This window comes from Dioscorea cayenensis, chromosome 9, assembly GCF_009730915.1.
Source record: "Dioscorea cayenensis subsp. rotundata cultivar TDr96_F1 chromosome 9, TDr96_F1_v2_PseudoChromosome.rev07_lg8_w22 25.fasta, whole genome shotgun sequence".
Lineage (NCBI taxonomy): Eukaryota > Viridiplantae > Streptophyta > Magnoliopsida > Dioscoreales > Dioscoreaceae > Dioscorea > Dioscorea cayenensis.
The window spans coordinates 26,444,822-26,472,113 of NC_052479.1; positions in this window are offsets into that span (position 1 = coordinate 26,444,822).

Here is a 27,292-nt window from a genome sequence, read left to right on the forward strand (position 1 = left end):
ATATCTATAAAAAATGACTTACTGAAGCAAATGATGGTTATTCTTGCTCTAGTTTTGGCTTAGATCTTCAAGTATGGTGTAAGTACAATCAACATTTCTACGTCAAGAATAAGCTTAATAAAAAAAGTATGACAACTATTTGAACAAGATGATTATGTTACAAGATAAAAATACCAATGATTGTGGGAGATAAAACAAAGGATATGCAAATAACATCTTTTAATAGACATGCAGAATCAATGACAAACATAAAACATGCTTTGAGAAACTCCACACAAGAAGTCTGAAGAACAAAAATCCCCAAAAAAAACTAATAATCCACAAGAAATTTACCCTAATTATTGGTCTCTCACAACAAGAAATTAAAGATGATGTGGTCACCTACATAATTTATAAAGCAACCCCTATTATTTTACATGGAGAAAGGTTTGGGAGAAAAAACTATGCAACTAGCACTAAAAGCGTCAATTGAGCAATGTGGATCAAAAAATGAAGAATCAGGCAACATACATAAATAAGTGAATTTCTGGAATCATCATCATAGCCTGAGATACCGTTAGATTTATTCCTAGAAGACTTCTTGGCAAAGAAATAAAGAGATGCAACTTAACAGGCAAATAAAAGACATATAGTCAAGGAAGGTCCATGAAGCGTTCCTTATGAGAAAATGTAAGAGATATAATAATGCTTCCAAATGCATGTATAAAAGGACTACTTAATCATAATATTGTCCTAGAAGATGTTAGATCAAGGATTATTTATTATAATGCTATAATTAAAGACCACCATAAACTTTAAACAATGAATGATGTTGTGCTCTTCAATAGGATGAAGATGGATGAATTATATCATGATAAGTTTTTCTACATTATTGTTATGAATGGTTTTGTGAAGTTCATTGATCTAGGTAGATCTTTAAGGATTTTTAGTTTAAGAAATTTTTATAGGGCATAACAAATAGGGGTGGTAGTGGGTTGGGGAATCCAATATCCTAGCTGGACCTAACCCAACATGGATGGGATTTCTGGTTCTTTCCCTCACAGGAGCGAGGCTGAGGATCAACTTGTCCCCATTTTCTTAAACGGGGCAGAGGCGATTATCCCCATCCTGTTATATTTACATATACACTTCAAGTTTTAGTTAATTACTATTTTGCCATTATAAATGTTATTTGGTTTTGTTGAGCTTTATGTATTAGATTATATGGTTCTACTTGTATAAATTCTATATTTTATGGTTTGCTCTATATTGATAAACATTTAGAGTTTTTTTTGGGTAAGTTTTATATGCTACTTTGTTGAGCTTTTTGTAATTTTTATGTCTTTCGTCGGGGCGGGAATGTGGATGCCACTCCCATTCACCGGCCTACCTTGTTAAATAACAAATCTTTGAAAAAAAGGCTAATGAAGTTGAATTTTCAATTTTTGAAGAAAATGGTATGCCTCAAACTTAGTTTATTATCTACTTTTTAACAACATATAAAGTATTAATTGAATATTGTACTAGCTTTACAATTAATTATTGAATTGGCCTTGTCTATGATATTTTTGTTAGCAAATTTTGTTTTTTGTATTTATTTCTTTCGATACAATCACACTATTTTTTTTTTGTGAAAAATTACATAACATGGATGTTACATTTAAGAAATGTTTGAGATGTTACGGGTTGATAAGACATATAGTATCTTCTCTCCGACAACTTATCTATTTGCAGGAAATGCATTCTTAAAATATTGATCACATAAAAAGGAAATCTCTCCATTGGCATCTATGGCACATGCCAATGGAAACCATTATTCTATGTCCAAAGCTTTTAAAATAAGATTTATGATTTCTTTTGTCTTTTTATTTATGATTACATGTCATCAGTACTAAAACTAAATGAGTATTTGAACTACCCAGCGATAAAGTTGTTTCTCTTTTAGTGTTAATTTGAGATTGAAGCTATATGAGTGGATAGGGCATCTTTGAGGTAAAAATATGTGAAGTGTACTTATTTGGATATCATTTTATTTTTAGTAAAGACAATAATAGGAGGTAATTTTATTAATATGATTTTTTTTATTGTAATAAGATACTAATGGCTTTCTGCTCTATTTGCTCGTTTTACTTTTTAATGCCATCGATTAAGTTGACATGGACAAAATAAGAGAAAACCTCTGAAATGATTTCAATATTGGACCTTTTGCTATTGTTCTTGAGATGGGGAGAACAAGAATTCAAACCAGTGAAGTACTAGAGGAAATAAATTTATTTGGCATGGTAAAATACCTTGTGTTTGTGACAATAGAAAAACAAATTCCATGTTCGTTGTCCTTATAAAAATCGATGAAATAATCTACAATTTGAATGAACACATATTCTCAAGAGTTGAGTTGGGTAAATTATGACCAGGGTGGTAATCGACTTTGTATAATAGAGTGTTATTATTTTTCTCATGATGGCCATTATAATTAGTAGTATTATAAGAAGTTTATAATATAAAAAATATTATAAACATATTGAGTGTTTGCGAGGGAGATGGATGGTCATAGGGTTTGTGCATAATTGAGTGTATTTTGGATGAATTTTTAAAGTAGCTTAATATATATATATATATATATAGCTATAGAACATAAAGTGCAAGTGTGAAATATTTTATGCTTTTTTGGCAATGACTTATACATATACCCATCAAAGTGGACTACTCCCTCCATTCCTTTTTACTTGTCGCATTTACCTAATTCACACCAATTAAGAAAAGTTGGTTGAAGTTAGTTGGTTACCTATATTTTATAAAAAAAATTCATTAATTTCCAAAACTACCATTATTTAAAACTCCATAAATGGAGTATATAATTTAATGCTTAGTTGATTTATTGAAAATTGTACAAGTACATTAAATTGAAGGGTAAATTTGGAAAAAAAATTATATAATGCTGCACAGAATTTTTGATGTGACAAATAAAAAGGAATAGAGAAGAGCCCCAAAATATGACAAATAAAAAAGAACGGAGGGAGTATAATATAACGAGAAATGTATCTCACACATACCCATGCTTAAGTTGAATTTGGCACGTTGGTGTAAGTTAGACAATTAACAATATTTTCATATATATAGGAGAGAAAAAATAAAAGAGAAAATTATTTTGAAAAACCAACATATATAAATAAGCATATATTAAATAAATATCATAAATTAATAAATATCCTTAATTTTATCCACAAATCATACCATCAATTTTATGAAAAGATAATCTCTCAACCATAAGGATATATAAACAAATAATTTTTTATTAAGGTATATGGTGAAATATAATTTTTAATTAAAAAAATATTTTGTATTTTTTAAAAAAATCAAATTATTATCAATGAATGTATATTTATAAATATGATAAGAGTTGATGGATAAATTTATATAAAAAAAGGCCAAGACAATTTCATTATATAAGAGTTGATGTATATTTTTCCAATTTTATTCTAAATATGAATGTATATTTTTTTATTAAGTTAGACAATTTCATTGTTTGTTTATAATATTTATATATAAGAGATATTTATTTATTTTCTTTTTACATAATTCTTTTGCAACCCAATATTTAATCATTTGCAAAACATAATTAATATTTCAAAATATATCATCGACATATTTAATTTGCTATATTTTTCTATAATAAATAAATAAATACATCATCTAATATATTTATAAAGTTACATTACATTTTAAGAAATTTACATTACATATTAGATAATAGAATATATATTTTGATTAAGTGAATATTTCTTTAGTGTGATTTTGTATATATTCTATTTTAGGTATTCTATTTAGATAGCATTGTATTTTTGGTAGATAAATCATAGCAATTCTGAATAAGGTGTATAACTGTATCATTTTCTTTTTCAGTGAATATACAATTTGTTGGTAAATAACATGGGTAGTTCCCACTGACTCCGTGTTTTGGCTCATTTTTCATGGTAAACTACACTATGTTTGCAACATTAAGACTGACTACTGGGACCATGTGCATTGGGACAATTCCTACGGGTATGTCCTTCAATGCGGCATATATCACAACATTTTAGTTGACTGCCTACTTGTATATCCATTTCATTATGAATCCTCGTGGATTTGGGTCAAAGGTCTTCTCATCATAAGGCTAGGGCATAGATGTGGACCATTATAAGGGTTCTAATATCCCTCGTTTGATAAAACTTGAAACTCTTTGTGATATACGTTAAAAATTGTCTCAAGCTTGTACACATTATCAACATATTACTATAAAATGTAGATGAATAGAAGTGCATGCTGCAATAACATGGCAATAGGAAAAATAAAGTGTTTGAAACTCACCACAATTGTATCATTGTGCCCTCAGATCAATGCAGCAATACCACCATATTGTGGTGGGGCCATTTCATTTACCTTAAAAGAAAATTTTCACGGTTAAATTGACAAACATAAATGCCACTTGCTAATTGTTGATTTTTTTTGAATTATCTTTGTTAGTGATAATAAAAACCTTTGACCAGTTACAGTTTGAGCTTGTGCTTGTATACCTTTTCTTACAAACAACTCAGCCAATAAAAAATATGTCGATTTAACTAAAGTTGTTATAGGAAGATTCTTTATGCCCTTCAATACTGAATTAACACATTCAACAGATTGGTAGTCATATGCCTATACCTTGGACCTTCAGTATCAAAGGATTAAGTCCACTTCTCCGGTGGTATGTTGTCTAACAACATTGTCACTTCTATGTTGTATTCTCGCACTAGACCATACCAGTAGTTAAAATCATGAGTAGTTCTTGAGTAACTTGAATTAAATGCAATAAAAAAAAGTAAGGCAACACTAACAAATAACCAATAATTGGTTAAAACTAGTAAAATGTAGGTTTTATAATTTACCAGCATTTACAACTATCCATTGCATTTTTTTATTTTTGAAATGAATCATGAAGTTTGTGGATATATGTCTAATATAATAGACATAGTAGACATGCAGGTGTATCGGCTGACCAATTGCTCGGAATGCTTCTTCGATGGCCTCATGATGATTGGAGATGAAACAAGTTCCTTCTTGTTGTGTCACATTTGCTAGCAAATGCTCTAAGAAGAATTGCCAAGTGTTTAGAGTCTTTTCTTCTACAATAGAAAATGCGATAGGAAGGATTTTTTTATTACCATCCTGAGCAACTGCCATTAGCAAGGTCCCTTTATATTAACTATAAAGGTTTGTGCCATCTATCACACCACTGGCTTACAATGCATACCTTTCTATATGTTGGAGTATACCTATATCCATTTCTGATCTCTGCTATTAAAACATACACATTGATGCTCGATTTCTCTTTAACCAAAGCGTGTATGTGTCGACAAATCATATTGGAATCAAGCTTGAAATGGTCTTGAGAGATCATTGATGAAGCACACGTATGAGGACCGTTATGCATTGTAATTTGCCAAATCTGCTTCTTCTTGCTGAATGATGGACAAACCCTCCAACGACATCATTCACCATATAGGTTGAATCTTCTTGAATATCAAGTCGGATCAGACTCGATCACATTGTAATTCATTGACTCTTGTAAGCGGTAATGCTTAATCACATGATGGCATCATCTTTAGTTTTAAATTGCATGCCTACATACAACTCTCCATCTGTCATTCCCCCTCCACATCTGTATGAGTTTAAGAAAAGATGGTCTAGGAATTCTGGGGTGAACATTAATTCCAAATCTAATGCTCTCATATGAGCTAGAGATTCAAATGGTGGCATCATAAAATATGCTCTTTGCCTGGGAATATCTTCCAAATTGCAATCATCTAAATGAGGATTTTCAGTACTTGCCTCACTATTCTCTGTGTAGTTGTCACTATCATACTCATTTCCACTATAGCTCCCATACTCACCAACTTCATTTCCATGGGTATCATGAAAATAAGTAGTTCCAATATCTTGATTTATGTCAGTTGATTGCATATGTGGTCGAAATTCCAAATTAGGAGTATGTTGGTGCATTTTATGGTTGTGAGGGGCTAAACCCAACATTGCATGGTAAATCATCCCATGCATCTGGTCTGTGGACGTCCTTTCAACTTCATTAACTAGTCATGTGAATGTAGTTTGCTCGTATTCCATAGTATGTTGAATATTCTCTATTGATGTGCTATTGAGAGGAACCACTGGTGAAAGTAGCAGCACCGAGATCCACATACAGTTCAAGAACTTGAATTTTATGAAATCTTTAGTGACAGTCGAACATCCTCTGAACATCACGATCGTTGCACAATTTAAATGATTGATAACAAATCCTCCCATTGTAAGAAGAAATAGGGAGCCTAGTTTTTATATGCATAACCATTTCACCGTTCGTAGCTCCTATGTTTTCGTCAACGATTCTCTTTAATAATCCAAAAAAATATCATTTTCCAAGTAGAAACAAGATTAATTATTAGACAAATATATGACACTATCTTCACTTGTTGTAATGGAACCATTGTAGTAAACTAGAATAAGTGATCTTTCTTCCATTTTTAAATATGAGGAATATATTGCATATTTTGAATTTAAACAAAGTAAGTAGGGTAAGAATCAAAACATAACAGTTGGGGTTATATAGGGAAGGATCTCAAGTATTTCAAGCTTTTTTATTGAGATAGATTGTTGTTGGTTGAAATATTAATCATAGTAATTTTGACCCTTATCAATTTTTATTCTTAGGCCACATAATTTCTGAAAGTCGCAGATTTAACTATCTCTGTAAGTGCAAATTTTGAAAATTGTAGATTTGACCATTGTGACTTTTTATTATTACATGGTTCACCTTCATTTTATCTGACTGATTATTACAGGTTTGGCAGTCATAATTTATGACAGATGTAGATTTGACTATCATAATTCTTACTATTGCAAATTTGATTGTTGCCACTTTTTACCATTTCATATTTGACAGTAATAATTTCATATAGTTGTAGTTTGAATTTAAACAAAGTAAGTAGGATAACAATCAAAACATAATAGTTAGGGTTATATAGGGAAGGATCTCAAGTATTTCACTCTTTTTAATGAGAGATTCTTGTTGGTTGAAAGTTTAATCATATTACTTTTGACCTTTTTCAATTTTCATTCCTAGGCCACATAATTTCTGAGAGTTGCAGGTTTGATTGTCCTGGTAGGTGCAAATTCTGACAAGTGTAGATTTGGTCGTTGTGACTTTTTATTATTACATAGTTCACCTTTTAATTTTATCTAACTAATTGTTGTAGTTTTGACTATCATAATTTATGACAGATGCAACTATGACTATCATAATTCTTACCATTGTAGATTTGATTATTACCACTTTTTATCGTTGCATATTGATAAGTGCTTTATTATACATATTATAACGATCATATTTAGCACTTAAGTGGTATTCAAGAGTGTGTTTATTAGATAATTGGTACTTAATTTGTTCGATTATTGCTCACAAGACAAAAGATGCACAACAAAAACCAAAGGAAGGAAATTGGGAGCAAAACGGTGCCAAAAGCAACAAATAGAGAAATACACGGATAAGGTACACGACGGCAGTGTACTTGCCCGTGTACACTTCGACAAGTAAGTAGCCAAAAAAACACATGGACACCATGTACATTTTTGTTCACTCCCCAACTTGGTTCCTACCGAGAAGAACATGGCTGTGTAGATGAAGTACACACCCGTATACATTCAACAAGAGATGCACGACCACGTACAAGCAACTGCGTACCCCAGGGAGAGAGAGTTCTCAACCCGTCTTGAGATTTACACTGGAAAGATACACGCCAGTGTGCTGGTTGGATTCCTGGAGGCATAAATTCAAATTTGAGAAAGTTATTTGGGATCCAACTTTTGACCTAATTTCTGGGGGAAAAGAACTAAGGATTGACAGCTAGGGTTTGAAGGAGACCAAAGTCATCAAGGAGGAGATCGAAGGAGTCACCCGAGTGACAATCCATAGGTGACGATATCGACTCACGTCTACTTCAACATTGAAGACATTGAGAGGGGGTTTTATTTCCCATGGATAGGGTTTTAGAGCTTGATTTTCATTGTTTAGAGATGAACATTAGCCCTATGGAAGGCTAACTTCCTTGGGTGTCCGGATTGATGTAGCTTGGGAATAATTTTACCTTGATATTGCTTTTTAATATAGATTACCTTCGGCTTTTAAGATTTATCAATGCTTATTAATGTTGGTTTAGTGTATCGAGAGAAGCTCTACCATTATGATTTCACATTAGGTATCGAGAGATCCGTGTGAAAAGATCACACATAAATGAATAGGTTTCACTGATGCACACTAGAGATAGATAGAGCATCATGTACATTTTGATTGGAATCATCATGGTTTATCTCTAATTCTTGACATGGAATTCCTAATGATTTATGCAATCGTGTGAAGGTAGGTTTAGAAGAGATTCATTCCTATTGTAACATAGGATTAGGCACCAAGGAGTTTTGAGAGATCACCTGGTGTATTTTTGAATTCCTTTGGTCCGACAAAGCTAGGGTTTATCTTTATTGAATTGAAATTGGATTAATTCTTAAATTCCTAAGTGAATCATATCCAAGCACCTTTTTAACCAATTAGTTCTAGTTCTTATAACCTTTGAATTAGTCTTTTATTTCTTTTGTTTTTAGAGATTGACTTCGATTGACACATGCACTTGCGTGTGTTTTATGCAATCACATATCTGATAGTAATAATTTCATATAGTTGTAGTTTGAATTTAAACAAAGTAGGGTACGAATCAAAGCATAACAATTGGGGCTATATAGGGAAAGATCTCAAGTATTTCAGGCTTTTTAATGAGATAAATTCTTGTTGGTTAAACTTTTAATCATAGTACTTTTGATCCTTATCAATTTTATTCTTAGGCCACATAATTTCTAATTGTTGCAAGTTTGACTGTAATTTTTTATTCTTAATTTGATGGCTGAAATTTTTATAATTTATAACTTATTTTTTATTTTTATTTTAATAAACGGTGTTAATTATATGGGATTTACAAAAAAAATTATAATTAAAAACATTTCATGGGTTAAAATGTACAATTGTAAGAAAAAATAAAAAAAAATAAAAAACAAATGAAAAAGGTAAAAGCTTTACCATTTGAATAGAAAACAACAAACAGGTGGGATGCTTTTTTCAAGTTGTTAAAGCCATAAGGCTAACAAAGTAAGAGTTAAAAGATGAAAGATGAGTGGAAATGAGAGAGTTTCAGGGGAAACTTGATGGTTATTTCAAACTTCAATAATCCAAACTAAGGAGTAAGCCTCTTTATATAGGCAAGGAGATTGAATCTCCTTTTTACAAGAAAAAAATGCAAACATGACTTAAAGAAAACAACTACAAAAAACCTTGGGCTTATACCGGTGGCTCCCATGGTTTTTTAATAGTAGAAATTACAATAACAGTAAAATTAATACAAAACCTAGGGGCAGAAACCAGATGCTTCAAAAGTTTCTACATAGACTCTAAAAAAGTAAAGGCTAAGAGTTAGCCCTCCATCAAGTTGTCGAGATTTTGCTCAGCCATATCGTCTAGTCTTTCGGAAGAGCCAGTGAGGCTTGTAGAGCATACCATCAGTTCCTCATATAGTATGCATACCCTTAAAAAAATCACCAAATTTATAATCTTTAGGCCATTCAAATATTTTCTTCATGTGGTACTCTAGGTTAGACGTGGCCATTTTGAAACGAAACCGTGGAACCGAACCGCCAAAAACAGGAACCGGAACCGGAAAAACCGTAACCGTCCTAAAACCGGAACCGGAACCTTCATATAAGGTTCGGTTCCGGTTTCAAAATTTAAAAACCGTGAAACCGGCGGTTCAACCGGCGGTTCCATATGCGGTTCCATATGCGGTTCAACCGGCAGTTCCACATACGGTTCAACCAAAGGTTCAAAACAAAAGTTCATATTATATTATATAAATATAATATGAATAATATCATACTATATAAATAACGTCATTTATGATTAGGTTTTTATTTTGTTAATATCATTAATTAGTAATTAATTAAGTAATTGCATGTTTAAAAGATATTTTTAAATAATTAATTAAAAGATATTAACCAAATTGATTATTGATTAGGTCCGATTCTGAATACTGATTAGCCGATTAGGTCTAATTTGTGACATTCAGTCCACCTTATATGTCATCGTGCCATGCGAAACTTTTGTTACTCATGCAAGAGGATAAGTTATAATTAATTGATTATGCCACAAATTATTAGTTACAAATTAAATATGGATTTATTAAAAATAATTTAATTAACGAGAAGTACTTAAATATTCAATTCTTTAGTAGATTTCCATATTATTTTTTTATAATTTAATATAAAAAAACAAAAAAGACTAGATTTTATATATCTTCCGCTTTTGAAACTTACAAAAATTAACGTAGTTCATATTAAATTATATTTATTTTTATATAAATGAAAAATATACTTGAGTAAAAATGCTCTCATGTAAAAATATTTGAATCATTAAAAATATATATAAATAAATAAAATAAAAATAAACATGAATATATATGTGTATATATATCAATTTGCCTGATTTTGTTGATCATTTAAAGATATAAGAGGATAAGTTATAATTAATTGATTATGCCACAAATTATTAGTTACAAATTAAATATGGATTTATTAAAATAATTTAATTAACGAGAAGTACTTAAATATTCAATTCTTTAGTAGATTTCCATATTATTTTTATAATTTAATATAAAAAACAAAGACTAGATTTTATATATCTTCCGTTTTGAAACTTACAAAATTAACGTAGTTCATATTAAATTATATTTATTTTATATAAATGAAAATATATTGAGTAAAATGCTCTCATGTAAAACATTTGAATCATTAAAAAAAATATATAAATAAATAAAATAAAATAAACATGAATATATATGTGTATATATATCAATTTGCCTGATTTTGTTGATCATTTAAATATATATATATATATATATATATATAGATATTCCAATATATAGATAAAACTCCCAAGATTTTCAATTTGTAAACTATGTAACTTATATAAGTATACTAGAAATCAAAAAGAAAAAGGAAAAAAAAAAATAAAAACAATTCCTAAAGAAAAACAAATAACATACATGAACATTAAAAAAATAATAACAACAAAATAAATAAAACATTTGAAACCTCGTGGGATATCTGGTATACCTACTAACTTAACCTACTATCTTATATTAGTATTAAATTAAGTCTTGTATTTTTGTGTTAATTAATTTGAATTATTGAATTATTTAGTTTAAAAAACCGAACCAGTATGAACTGGTCAAACCGAATCAGCTGAACCAAACCGTGAACCGGAACCGAAACCGAACTGGAACCGAACCGCCAAGAACCTTGCCTAGGAGGTTCGGTTCCGGTTCAAGGTTTTCTTAAACCGGAACCGGACCGTACCGTGGCCATGTCTACTCTAGGTATTTGAGAAACCAAATTTGGAAAGGAACAATAAATGGGGTTTTCAATAGAATATACCTATATTTTTTATAAGTTACGCATTTAGGTAATTAAAAAAATTGTAATATTAAAAAAAAGAACCGATGGATCCCAATCATAAAACCCTAGATCAAAGGGATTAATCTGGATTAATCTGGTCCGTTGGTTGAGTTGAGTCATCCCATCCTGAACGTTGAAGTGTAACTCTATCTATAAATAAGACCAAAGGGATCCCAATCATAAAACCCTAGATCTACACGGAACTAAGGAACGGAAAATTATTCGTCTACCCTTCCTTCATCTCCAAATTCCCAATTCTTCTTCTCCAATGGAGAAGCACAGTTGGGGGTGGATCTTAGATCATCAATGGCATCTCAGAAAGCCAGGGCTTCTCTTCTCCCATGCGCCCATCGGCTCGCTATGATGCCCACATTTTTCTTTTTATGTTTTCATTTTTTTTTTTGTTTTAGTTTCAATTGTCTTCTTTGATTTCTAATATATATATATATATATATATATATAAAATAATTGTGGTCTGAATCACCCTACTTTTTCAAGAAAATGGTTTTTTTTTTAAACTAATTGTTACTTTTCTTTTCTTTTTTCTTTTTTAAAAAAAAATGGTTACTTTTCATGCAAGGTGTTTTTGTAATTGTACCATGATTGAACTTTTATTATATAATCTAGTATGACTTAAAAAATTTTAATAAAAATGGTAATCGTACAGTATTTTTTTAATAAAAATTTTAATTTTTAAAAATGTTTGTACTCATTTTATAGTTATTAACAATAAAGAATAAATAAAAATCATGATTTAGTATCTTATCCTTATTTTTCAGAATAAAAATAATTTAGCATGTTAAAATAAAATTTTCATTTTTTTATAATTTTAAAATTGTTTGACCCATGCTTTTAAAAAATATTAATAGAAACTTAATTTTGGTATATTTTTTTTTATGTGTATTTTCTTATTGTTAAAGATATAGTTTTTGATATTTAGGATAAATACAATTTATAATATTTGAAGAATATTCTATTTGTAGAATGAGAGGATCATTTGCAAAATTAATAATAGAGAATTATGAATAAAAATAACAGTTGAAATTGAATATTAATATAAACTAAAAAGAGAATAAATAAAGAAATAAGTTGTAGCTATTCCTTTATATCTTACTAATATTCATTTGTGATTTTTTTGAAGTGTTTGATAATTACGTTCAAAGTTATCTAAGATAAAAATAAAATTTTAGGATTATTTAAAAATAGTTTTTGTTTTCGCTTTCATTGATATGAACACCTCTTGAATATCTTAGTATTTTCCATTTATTGTTTATTCTGGTAATATTGAATATGTTTCATTACATTCTATAGTGCATTATTATTATTATTAATTAATTATTATTGTTGTTATTATGCTATTAATTTTATTTTAATTGGAACCCTAATTATAGAAAATTTGGGGTTAAGTTGAAAAATTATTATCATCAGCGTAGGAAGGTAAAATAGAAAAAAATTTACTTATAAAAAATTATTCCCCTGGTGGTACTAATTCCACCACAAAAGATGTTTTACAGGGGCTTTCTTACCAAAAGTTCAAAATGTGTCAAATATAATGATACCAAAAAGAGTCTAAGGCTCTGAGAGCGGGTTTGAAATCCAATCTCCTCCGCGAAATGAGTGCACATGAACCCTCATAATTCTCTCCCACTTGAGTTCTGAGAAGTGAGAACCTATCTAAATCCTCCTAATTTCTCAAATCAGCTTCCACAATTGAGATCTACTGCATAGGCTCATCATGTATTACCATTTCAACCCCCTCGTTGGCTAGCCTGCTTGCTTAAACACTTTAAATGTATGGACCAAATCAGTTGAGAAATCGGTTCCAGAGTTTTACTAGTGTGAATGTGTCTAAACCTGGTATTATGACATTGCAAATGTTTTCATTTGGGGCAAAACTTGATAGAGTCGTGCAAAAGAGTAGAGAACCAACAACCAATCCGGGTCCAGGCTAGATTCATCAACAAAGTGGGAGGTGGAAAACATGTGAGCAGGGCATCCTTGATCTACTTCTATATTGGTTAGTGATATTTTATTCTGACTTTTATTTTGTTATGATGCGGCCACAGCCTGTGGTGTCTTTATCATTGTACTTTTATCTATTTTTATTTAATATATTTGTAATTTATTAATTTTATGAATAAAATTAATAATAAAAGTTAAGTATTAATGAGAATTAAATGTGTTAATAGTATTATTTTAGTTAATATAATTATTTAATACTATCAATAAATTAAAAATTAATTATGAAATATAAATTTTAAAACTAAATTAACTATTAAAAATGACTCGAATGCCAAGTTTAAAAATCCTCAAACTTCTATATTGCATAGAATGATCAAATGCCTTATTTTCTCAAAATTAACCAAAATACTGCCAAATTCATAAAATGACTAAAATGCACACACACACACACACATTCTTAAACCAGAACAAATCATATTTATATTAATTAAAATGATTGAAATGTCATTAATTTCTTAAAATGATTAAAGGATTTCACCTTTTTAAAATTGTTAGAATACCCAATCTTTTAAAATAACCAATATAATTCTCAACCCTAAAATCGTTTGATATTAAAATTCTTAAAAGCAAACACATGCCTAGGTCATTTATAATTGGGAGAATTGGTTATAAACCCCTCAAAAGTTCTATAATTGCATATTTACCCTCAGAAAAAACATAATTGTATATATACCCCTGGAAAATATAGGTAATTGCGGATATGCCCCTACTGTTAGATTCCGGTAATCAAACTTGATTAACTATGGTTATAACTTGGATTAAAATATACAAAAGGTCCAAAATAACTCTTGTACAACTTAAAAAAAAAACTTTTCAAGGGTATATATGCAATGGTATAATGGTAATTTTATATATTTATTGTTTGTTAATGGATGGTTTTTCAACTAATTTGAACCCCAAGAGTATATACGCAATTATGTATATTATTCAAGGGTATGTATGTAATTAAATTTTATTCAGTGGTAAATATGTAATTCCAAAATTTTTTAGGGGTACACCTGCAAAAGCCCCTTTATAATTTCTACTTAAATTTTGAAACAGATCTCATGCCAAACCTGCCTCAGACTAGCTAAACTTATCATATTTAGTATTTAAATTAAAAAACTAATCGTATGTCTTTGCAAAATCAATACTAATTTATTTAAATTAATTACATGTCTTTCTCTAAGAAAATAAGGGTTGTTTGATTATTAAAATTCGAAAATAATGAATCAAAGCATGTACATTTGAGGCATGTTGTTATCAAGGGTGGAAGTCACTTCAGTGATTAGGGAGTGGGTGCTTGAGCACCCTTCAAGGAACCCTTGGGGACCTAAGACAGTGTGGTGTATATTATTACGAGTATCCCTTCAAATACTAACAAGGATACTTATATTAGATTAATTCATTTATATTATATATTATTAATATGCATTTATTTTGATGAATATTTAATTTTGTGATGATATTTTAATTAGTTTTGAATATTATTATTAAATTAAACTTTCTACTGTTTCTGAGATAAAGAGAATGATATTAGAAGGGCTTAGTACTTATACACTTAAATAGTTCAAAAATAAGAGAATCTTTAATTGTGCATTAAAGATTCGTAAAGATTTGTATGGCATATACTTTGTCAAAGAGTGCTAGTTGAACATTATAGGATAGTGGGAGCATATATCATGGATACATTGATGGGATTGGTATATTAGTGTATTTGAACATAACTCGCAACAATCCAATCACATGGGGTATGCTCTTTGACTGTCAAATATTTGAGATTGTTGATTATAATTATATGAGTGCACCTCAGACCTGAGATATGATGATCACAATGTAGTTGTGGCGACTAGGTTGTCACTAGAATAGATAGGCCTAATTTACCTTTTGGTAGGGCCAACCTCGAAGTGTAGCTTTATTAGGCAAATAGCAATTGTGAGTGATGACCAAAAAAACATTCGTTCTTTTGATAAGTAAACAAGTTGGTATCCAATGCAATCATGAGTAAGTAAGATCAGAATACCTTCGCTAAGGTAGTCAAATTGATTGTGTGAGACACGAATGGTAGTTTGACAATCTTACTTTACTATAGTTATTTACATATGATCGAGTTTAATGAGTTTGACAATTTTTATAGCTCTCTCTCGCTTGGAACATTAGAACGAAGGGTTTATACACATATGGTAACTATCATATGAAAAGTTCATAATAATTTACTCATTCGTGTTTAATTGGGCTATGACGAAGGGCCATGGGCTGGCTTGGTGTTACCCACATCTTTTGGTATCCTTTCATTTCCAATCGGGATAAACCTTAAGAGACATGCTTTAAGGGATTGAGAATTAATCTCGTTTTGAGTGTAACAGCAAAATTGTCAATTTATAAATTTACTTTATTGGGATGAAGTGACATTGTAAATTGGTCTAGGTTTTTGTCTTAAGTTTAAATTTTAATTCAAGTTCGATGGAGTCAAATAATTAATCAAAATTACAAGGGCTTGAAGACAAAACCCCACTAATATCGTTAATGGGGAAAGAATTCATGAGTGTATTTATTGATGGAAAGCTGAACTTTGTGTAGTATAACCCAAGATATGTTGTCACGCCCCGACCTGACAGCCAAGCATTAAAATCACGGCAACAATCCTGAGGAAGGATACAAACCATCCAACCTTCGAATTGCCGAAAGGCATCAAGGAGAGGACCTACTCATACCTGTTCACTATCATCAAAGAAAATAAAAGATCACAAAAGATTCAAGAAAGGTTCAATCAAGCAATTACAAAGAAGGATGAGTATACAACAAATTAATAATTAAAACTCCAAAAGCAGTTTACTGGATCCACAACATATACTCAAGAAAATAGTAAGACCCAAACAGACCATTATCAGATGCACACTTCCTTGCACAACTCCTGATACAACACCACTATGCTATGCTAGACTTGGGAAAAGAGGAGAATGCATGAGAAATAACGTTATTTAGTGAGTGACAATGCATGGAACATTAGAGTAGTAAAGTCATAGAAGAATATCAAAATCAATGCTCAATATCCAGATAATAGAGACAATAATGATTATGATGATGATGATGATGATGATAATAATAATAATAATAATAATAATAATAATAATAACTTAAATATAAAGAGGTAGATTTTTCATTTACTATACAAAATAATGTTTCCAAAATATGTAAATTCAAATATAATTAAAATGTATATGCCAAAACCTGACATGCGCCCAATATAAAAGTATTCCAATATAATGCAACAAGGTTTATTAAAATACATTTTTAAAGCACAAAAATATTTAATAGAAGTTGACCAAACCAACATTGACCGAGCACCCATATACAAGGTCCCGCCAGGGTTTTATCAGTTAATGAAAAGTCATCCTCTTACTGTTGGTCTCCGGCATTCCGGATGGTAAAACATGAAGATGGTAAAAACATATCTGACCCAGCTGTGGCCACATCTAGGTCTGCCCAAGGGTTTTATACGATCATAATAAAAAACCCTACCTTAGTGTTGGGCTTTGATCAACCTGAGTAGTGACCCTAAATATCTCAACATCACACCAAGCAAGAGCTCTACAACACCTCTTGCATGGGAAAATTCTTAGGGATAATTATGTCGTCTCTGCCTAGGCTGAACCGTGGAAACTCCTACAGTGTAGTGCCAGACCCTGTCCTCAATTTCGAGCCAACGCATGCGGGCTGTACCCCGCTATCACCATTAAAGTCCAATAAACACATGAAACTATTTTCAGATTAAAAGAATCACTTTTCGGCTCCAAGCCTTAATCCAAACCAACATACTTTGAAAAATAGTTTACCAATAATATGCATACACAAATGTGTAAATCACAACAAAATCAAGAGATATATATCAATTAATATACAAACTTCCAAAAGCTAAAAACATTTCCAAATAATACAATGACCCGTATTCAACCTTTAAACATACCACAATCAAAGCAAATGATTATAATTATAATATTGATCATGCATACGAGGAAGTCTATAATTTCAAGCGCGACATCATTATGCCAAAAATACAAGTAAAGCATGCAAACACTTGTGAGAAACCAAGATAGCATCATGACCATAATATAGCGATAAAGAGCATAAATGAATTTACGAATGAAGTTTAAAAACCCTAATGCTTCTAGGAAATATCATTATTATCCACTCACTGACAAACACTCCCAAATAAAGTCATTTCCATTCCTCTATGAGCTCCTCGTTATACTTAGAGGTTGTTCAGCCTAGCAAGCTCACATAACATATGAAAAAAAAACGGAAGTAACAAGATACAAAAAGTGGCATGCGTGACTCCCCTAATCCGAGTGATTTGGCCCCAAATGGACTCAAACAACGCCCAAATTACCCAAAACAAGAACCAATGGGTTCCTGATACTAAATGCTATGATTCCACCCAACAATTAGGAAGAAACAAAATAAGGTTATGGTTACTACAGTAATGCTACAGTACCCCCCTCCCCCCCTCCCCCCCGCGCCGCGCGGGCCGCGTGATTTCAAGGTTGAAGGCTTCTCAAGATTTCTACAAGATACAAAAGGATAATATAACAACAACATTCTTCATGTCAAACAAGAAGACATTGCTAGAATGAAGGTTCAAAACTATCATTCACCACAAGCCCTAGATCCATCTACAAAGAGGGGAAAAAACATGTTAAAACAAGGAGACAGATGGGGGCTTACCTTGCCAAGTTCTAAGAAAAAAAAGAGGGGACCAATGATCCTCCACTTAATTAGGATGGAGTATGAAGAGATTGGGGTCTTGATCATCATCTGAAGAGGAGAGAGTTTAGAGGATGAAAAGAGAAACAAAAAGAGAAGAAATGGTAAAAGGGTTTTTGGATGTAAAATTTCTAAAAAAATACCCTTATGACAACAAGTAAGAAGAGTGCAGGAAAGTTTTGGCATAGGTTGTGCCAATTCGAGACAACCTGTGCTGATCTCAGTCTTGATAAAAGACTTGTGGCTAGGAATGACATAGGTTGTTCTGTTTCACACAGGTTGTGAGGATCTCAGTTCAACAAAAGTCCCCATAGCTGGAATTGGCATAGGCTATGCCAATTCACACAGGCTATGTCGTTTCTCACAGGCTATGTGGATTTTAGCCCAACAAAAGGTTTCTATGTTAGACATGGCACTAGTTGTGCCAGAACTCCATTACATGAATTATTCTACATCTGAAAAATTCCCAGACCAAACAAAATCCTACTAAGCACACCCAAAGTAGGGAACAAAAACAAGGAAAGGTTCTTGGTATTACATATGTAGTAAACCAGAAATTTACTATTATATTCACACTTATCTACATACACAAAAAAAGAACAAGCACAAAACTGATGCATCAAATTAATGTAGTATTACGTGTTTCTGATGCAAAAAATCTACTCCAATTTTTGGCTTGTGGCAAATGTGAAAACATGTGGTTGTATACCTCGTGTGGAGAACATCAAGTGCCTCATCTAATGTAGTTGTTTCCTTTAACTTGTTTGTAGAATCACTATCCCTATTCAGCTGACTTAGGACAACTGCTCGCATGTAGAATGTGGTAGGCCAATATGCTTGAATGTATTTTTGAATGTGTTGTGCTTGCATGGGATCATGAAGGACCTTATCAGGTTGATCAGACATATGATAGCATAGGCTTCTCTTCACATGCACACATATGGTGACATTTTCATAGTGACATTTTTTGTTTCAACACATAATTCAGAGTATTTCATAATTAGCATGTGTTACACGTATGGTGACTTGTACAATTGGATTGGCTATAAAATAGCAGGGCATATTAATTATTGTTGTGCTAAAAAAATATCTTACCTAGAAATTATTAACATGGCCAAAGAGTTGAATCACAACACCAAATTAGATCTTTAGCGGCGTTTATTCTAGTCTTTAGCAGTGTTTATTTTGGTCTTTCAGCAGTGCTTAAAAATGCCACCAAATATGGAAATGGCGTGTCCAAAAAACGGCAGCAAAAACGTCGGTAACAATCATGTCAGCAATGTTCCAGCCATTCTCAGCGTTCTTTCAAAATAAACGGCATTTTATGACTTTTAGTGGTGTTTGTTAATTAAAAATATAATAAATTTAGTGCCGTTTTTATGACCTTTAGCGGATTTTTTTAAAAAAATATTAATTTTTTCCAAAAAATACCTCTAATTTAATAGGATTTAAAAAAAATTAAATTATCTCCTCCAATTTTTATTGTTATTAATTTTCTCTTTTTCTTTTCACTTTTTTTAGACTTTTTTAAATTTTTTTTAGATTTTTTTTATTTTTAATTATTTTCTGTTTTTCTTCTTGCTTTTCTTTCTTTCTTTCTTTCTTCCTTTCTTTCTTTCTTTCTTTCTTTCTTCTTCTTCTTCTTCTTCTTCTTCTTCTTCTTCTTCTTCTTCTTCTAGTTTCTTCTTATTCTTCTTCTAGCTTCATTATCACCATCAACCTACTACTACTACTACTACTACTACTACTTCTTCTTCTTCTTCTTCTTCTCTTCTCTTTCTTTTCTTCTCACTTCTTCCTCTTCTTAATTTTCATCCACCCAATTTCAATTGAAGAGCTAGAGTATTTATATATAATAAAAAATCTAAGCATTTAGTGGCATTTTTTTTATAAAAACACCGCTAAATTTAAAATTTTCAAATAAAAACCACCAAAGTTTGTGTTAAATTTAAAATTTCAAAATTTCAAAATTAGTGGCGTTTCTAGAGAAAAATGCCGCAAAATTTTAATTTTATAAATTTTAAATAATTTAAATCTAGAATTTAGTGGCGTTTGTTTGAATAAACGCCACTAAAGTTTTAATTTTATAAATCTTAAATTTAAAAAGTCAATAATTTGGCAGCCTTTATTTGAACAAACGCCGCTAAAGTTTTAATTTTATAAATTTTAACATAAAAATTAGTGCCATTTGCTTGAAAAAACGGCACACAAATTTAATTTTCACAAATTCTAAATTAAAAAATATATAATTTATCGGTGTTTATCTCGATAAACGCCGCTCAAGGTAAAAAATTTAGTGGTGTTTTATCTAAAAATGCCACTAACTTATACTTTTTTAAATTTTAATTTAAAACTTTAGTGGTAGCTTATAAATATGCCGCTAAAGATCAATACTTTAGCACCGTTTTTTAAAAAAGCGCCGTTAAATTTTCAAATCTAGTGGAGTTTTGGCATAACCGGTGTGAAAACTCTAAAGTTAGTGGCGTTTTTGAAAAATGCTGAAAAAACCCTTTATGGTGTAGTGAATTTACATGTGGAGGGCACTACGTTTTGGTGGATGGAAGTGAATGGAGGGAAAAAGGCACTAGTAGAAATTAAAAAAAGACTTGGATGCTCTTTCAACGGCAATGAAGGTTGATCGTGGAAGGCCTATGAAAGTATATGCGAAGGTTATTAATGGAGGATGTAGTAGTAGTGATGGGCAGGGTGCACTTGAAGCTGTTGGAAAGGAAGGAATTGGCTATGATAACACTTTTGTTGGATTGTAAGTATTGGAAAAGGATGGTGCCCAGAAGTAGAATTTGGTGAAGATGCTGAATTAGGCACTGCATTTGGTGCAAATGACACAGGAAAAGAAATAGAGGAAGAAAGTGAGTCATAAACAAGTAACCTACATGATTCAAATTACAACTTTCACAGTGATGAACTTGAAGACCTCAAGAAGAAGACTCTGATGAGGAAGACAATTTATTAACTGTTGAGAAAGAAACCAGAGTATTGGGGAATGAAGCTAAGATTAATTCTGACCATGTTGATTCTGAAATTGCTGACTCTGAAAGGCTTGGAATCATGCTCAAGAACTTATGAGGAAGATTTTGATCCTATAAGACAAAAGTATGCTGAGTTTAATGAAGAATATAACATGAAGGAACCTGAATTCAAAATTGGCATGAAATTGAAAAGCTTTAAATAATTCAAGGAAGTTGTCAAGAACTATGAAATAAAAAACAGATGTGTTATAAATTTCAAGCCAAACAACAGGAACAGGTGCAAAGCATTTTTCAACTGAGGCTACCCTTGGTGTCTTCTTTTCCCATGTTTCAAGACAAAAATACTATTCAAATTAAGTCTAGGAACTTGAAGCATGAATGCACAAGAGATCATAATATTAGGCATGTGAGTGCACAATGGATAGATAGCAATTACTTGGAGCAGTTTAGAGCTGATCCATCTTGGAAGGTCGCGGACATTATCTAAGCTTTTAGGCTTAACCAACAAACCGATATAAGCAAGCTTAAAGCATGGAGGACCAAATGCATTGTTCTTAGGTGATTGCTTTTTCTGTTTTTTCTTCTTTCTTTCGAGTATATTCATAGGTTATAATATATATATATGTTTAAATTTATTTAACTGTAACTTTTTTTCCTCTGTAAGGATGGTAGATGGTGATGAACAATAACAGATTAACATGGTTTATAACTATAGTATGGAATTATTGAGAACTCATGCCATGTCAACAGTGAAGGTCAAATGCAATAAAGGGGTTTTTGTAGGCATGTATGTTTGTTGAGGTCCACTCAAACCTGGAGTCTTGGAGGGTTGCAAGTGCATAATTTCCTTGGATGGTTGTTTCATGGAGGGCTTATATGGTGGCCAAGGAAAACAATGAAAATTGGCAGTGGTTCTTAGAGTTGTTGGTTGAAGGCATAGGAATAAATAATCGCTAACATTAGGCATGTAATGACTGATGGACAAAAATAAGTGCATTTTAACCTAGTATATTTATTTCTAAAGCTAATTATATTTCTCTGCTCATTGATCGTACAAGTATGACTACTAATTATATTTCCCTGCTCATTGATTGTACAAGTATGACTACTAATGAATTATATTTCTCTACTCATAGATTGTACAAGTATGAATGCTAATTGTATTTTATTTTTGTTTTAGTGCTTGTCTTGTTCTCCTTTGTTTATTGCCTCATATCTGCTATTGAACACTTATTCCCAAATAGTGAACATAGGTTCTGTGTGAGCACATCCACATGAAATTTAGAAAAAACCTTTAAGGGTAAGGGCCTTAAAGATCAACTATGGGCACGTGCTAGGTATAGCTAAATTTGAGCTTTTGAGAAGGCAATGGAAGATTTAAAAGTGATGTCTGCATGTGCATACCAATATATGAAAAACATAGACCCAAAATATTAGAGTATGTCTCATTTTCAAACTCAATTCAAATGTGACATGCTTTTGAACAATTTATGTGAGTGTTTTAATAGTCAACTACTGGAAGTTAGAACAAAGGGCATAATTACAATGAATGAAATAATTAGAACAAAGCTAATGGTTAGACTCCAAAAAAAAAGATTCAATGGAGAAATGTAAAACCATACATTACCATAGGATTCTCAGGAACTTAGAAAAATTGAAGGAAAAGAGCAACATGTACATGTCAACATGGTTTGGAGGGTATAAATATCAAGTTATGGGCAAGATGGTCAATTTGTAGTTGACAATAAATAAAGAAGTTGTAGTTGTAGAAAATGGAAACTAGCAGGAATTCCTTGTAGTCATGCAATATCAACAATTTACTATAATAAGGATAGGCCAGAGAACTACTTGGATGAATGTTGCAAAGTGTCCATTATCTTTAAAACATATGGGCATATTCTACACCCAGGACTATTGGCCTAAGAGTGATCTAACCCCCACCTTTTTCCTTTCCCCACCTTCTTAAACCCATCCACACACACACACCCCACCACTTCGACTTGAGCCAATACATAAGAAAAGAGGTATGAAGCCCTTTCTTAGAAGGAGAGAGGCATATGAGCAATATGTGGGTATCACCAATAGTGGAGTATGCAAGAAAAAAAAATTGCAATGAGATGTAGTATTTGTATAAAGCCCAGCCATAACAAGAGGTTCCATGGCATGCAGGTATGTTTAATTTAAAAAAAATATGATCAATTTTTTCCTATGACCTAAACATATTTGCCGTGGTTTTAGGGGAAGAATAACGCAAGTGGACAGCCCAGTGGCCATTCAATTGGAATAGGCAATGCTGATAATGCGAGGTGGTTTTTTTTTATGTTAAATAAATTAGGTTCATTTGCAATTATGGAGTTTAATTAATTTTGTTATGCTTACCAGGGTGAAAGCAATGATGCCATGGCAACCATTGATTACTAGGTTCTTGAGGATCATTTTGTTCACGTTTATTATTAAATTTCTTTTGCAATTTTTTATTTTTTTATTTTGGCATCCAATTGTATGACATGAAAGTAATTGTCTTTCTATGAACATTGTAAGGTTGATCTCCTCAACAAAAACACTAAAACTAGGGAACTCTCACAATAAGTTGTAGTAGAAGTTGTATCACAGGTTAGTTTAAATGTTGCAACATTGATGCTATTTTCCATTAGGACTGGATATCTTAACAAAATTTAATTTGGGCATTCTAGGTTATTGGAACATGTGAGCAGGCTCCTCTTGGGGAAACAATTTTGCGTGAGAGAAGGTCAACGAGGAATAAATTGGCAACTAGGGGAGGCAATAAGATGCTAATGCTGAGAACTTGCCCAAGGATGTTGTTCAATTAAATCAATCTCAAGTGAAGTTAAAACTCCATCAACTTCAAGAATTCATGTGCCAAGGCCTCATATGAATGATAAAGATGGGGTTCCTACAAAGAAAGAAATTATGGGTGCCAAATGGTGCTTCTGGTGGTATCCAATGAGACATAATGAAGACAGGTCAAGTATATGCTACCAAATTTTGTGATTGTCATCAACACTATCTTAGTGCCAAAACGTTTGTAGTGTTTGAAAACATTTTTTTTTGGTTTTTTTTGGTTTTTTTTTCTTTTATTTTTTGTGATAAAAGAACTAATGGATTATGTGCAAAGCTTGTATAGTTTATAAACATTGTGCTCCTATTATGTTCAAGCCAGCAGGGCTTACAAATTTTGGAACATGTCTTATTTGTTATAAATTAAACATATAATGTTTGACAACACTGTCTTCATTATTAATATATTTGTCTATTTTCAAACCAGATGATCTGCAAATTATTTAATCTAAATCAACAGGTGTTCACTTACACAAATTCATTTTGATGTATACTATGGCTTCTAGGTTTCAAGCCTATTTTTAATCATTGGAACATCCTTAATGATTGATTTTATAAATATTGATGTGCTTCTTTACAAATCCATCATATGTGTTCATCATATGCAATCTTTATTTAAAATAAACCCTTGTTACAACATTCAAAACCCTCTACAATGGAACTGTACACCTACAAGCAAAACAACTACAAAATAGAACCCTATTCTAAAAGGAATCTTCATCAAGGGATCAACACTTATTATAACATTCACATGAACAGAAATCAAACTAAAAATATCTTGGGTGTTGATGCAAAGAGAGGGAGATAGAGAGAGAGAGAGAGAGAGAGAGAGAGAGAGAGAGAGAGAGAGAGAGGAGAAGGAGGAGGAGGGGGGAGGAGGCTTATGTCAATCAAAATGCTTGTTGAGAATTGGTGTATCAACCAGACGTCAAAATTCTTGTTTAGGATTGGGGGTCTATGGTTATAACAATCCTCCAAACATGTTAGTACCATACTAGAATGCCCTTGCTACAACTCTATGTTCAGGTTTAAGCAAAGAAGAAGAAGAAGAAGAAGAAGAAGAAGAAGAAGAAGAAGAAAATCAGAAGATGAAGAGGGTGATGAGAGGAGGAAGGTGGATGCTGATCTGGCCACAAAAAATTGGTGGCATGGATTAAATAGGATGATGTGGATTAAAAAGGGTGAGGTGGCCCTTTTACAGGTGATGTGGATTAAAACCTCCTTCACTGGTATTCCCACATCAGCATATGACATGTCAAAACACAGTCCACATGGTCACCCCAACATCCATGCCAATAATTTCTCACCAGAAATGCACTAGTATCCTCGCATTGAAGCTCAATCAAAGTGTGGTATCCAAAAAGAAAAAAAATTAAAGTCCGGCATCCATTTTGATATTTGACCATAGTTTGGTGACATCTTATGATATTTACCCATGACATGCTCTTTAATAATCTATGCGAGTGTTTTAACAGTCAAATATTGGAAGAAAGAACCAAGGGAGTAGTTGCTATGAGTAAGATGATTAGGTCCAAGTTGATGTTTAGAATTCAAAGAAAAAGGGATGGCATGCAAGGGTGTGCACATTGTCCAAAGATTGTTAGAAAATTAGAGAAAGCAAAACAATTGAGCTACTCCTATTATAAAACTTGGTCAGGTGGGGATAAGTATCAAGTTCTTGGAAATGATGGCTAATTTGTGGTAGACAGTACTGAAGGAAGAAAAATGTACTTATAGAAAATGGGAACTAACTGGGTTACCCTATGCCAATGCAATAATAGTTTTGTGTTATAATAACAACAACAACCTTGAGAGTCAAGTAGATGATTGTTACAAGGTCAGTATTATTATGGCAACATACAGGCACATATTAAGTCTAACATAAGATGAAAATAGTTGGCCAAAATGTGATCTATAATATATCCCCCAGAGCCTGTGATGAAAAGAAGAAGCCAAACACACATGCTCAGGAGGAGGAACCCAAGTGAAGAAGAAACAAGATTTTAAAAAGGAAAGGTTAGTAGGAAGAGTGTTAAAAGCACTTGTAGCATATGTGGTATTCAAGGGTACAGTAAGAGGTATCATGGAGTGAAGGTAGGTATATAACTAATGAAATTATTTTTTTTCTAATTATTATTTATTCTTTAGTTTAAAAATTCTTAAAATATGACATGTTACATCAAAAGGAACAGCTTGGCAATGAACCACAAGATGGGCAATCTAGGGGAGGAGTCACAGAGGTGAGTACTTCAACAATTTAGTTCATATTTTCCCCTTTCTTTAGTTGTATATTTGACACTAATTGCTTAATTTTGATGGAAAAATGATGTGGGATATGTAGGTCAATAGCCTTCTGGAGTAGCAACAGGCACTGATGTGAGTGCTTTGATAAGCATTAAAATGCATTGAATTAATATTTCACATTGGGTCAAATTGCTTTTTATATTTGCCATGGTGATGAGAATCACCACATGGATGTCGTTGGTTCTCAAATTGGGGAGGAACATGTCACATAGGTATTTTCTATGTGCTCCAATATTTTGTGTAATATGAAGCCAATTCAAATCCAAAATCATGCACTTGTATGACATAGCAGGTCATCAATGCACCTGAGCAACCACTTCAACTAGAAATGAGACCCACTCCTGGACATGAAACAAGGGTGAGAAGGGAAAAGCTAAACACTGAAAGAGGGAAAAATCAATGCACATCCAAAACTAGCCTCAAAGAACCTCAAGACACATCTAGAGAAGCCCTTAAGGAGCCTACAAAAGCATCAACCGCAAAATATAATGTTGTGGATTAGCATGAAAGGTGAAAAAGAAAAAAAAAATCCATCAGAGAAGGCCCCTACAACATTAGTAAGTCATGTGTTGAGTCCCAAGGTGAGAAACAAAGCTGTTGAAGATAAAAAACCAAGGTGGAGTTGCAGCTAGTAGAAGAAATATATGGGCGTCACCAGATTGGAAGGTGCTAGTGGTTATGTTCCTACCTACAGTAGGAAAGCTTAGAGAGTTTGATACATATGTAAATTTTTTGGCTAATGTCTTTATTTCTTATTGAGATGCTAAACAATAGTTAAGGGAATTTAGTAGAAAATGTAATTGACAGTTGCATCTTTGTAATTATCAAAATTT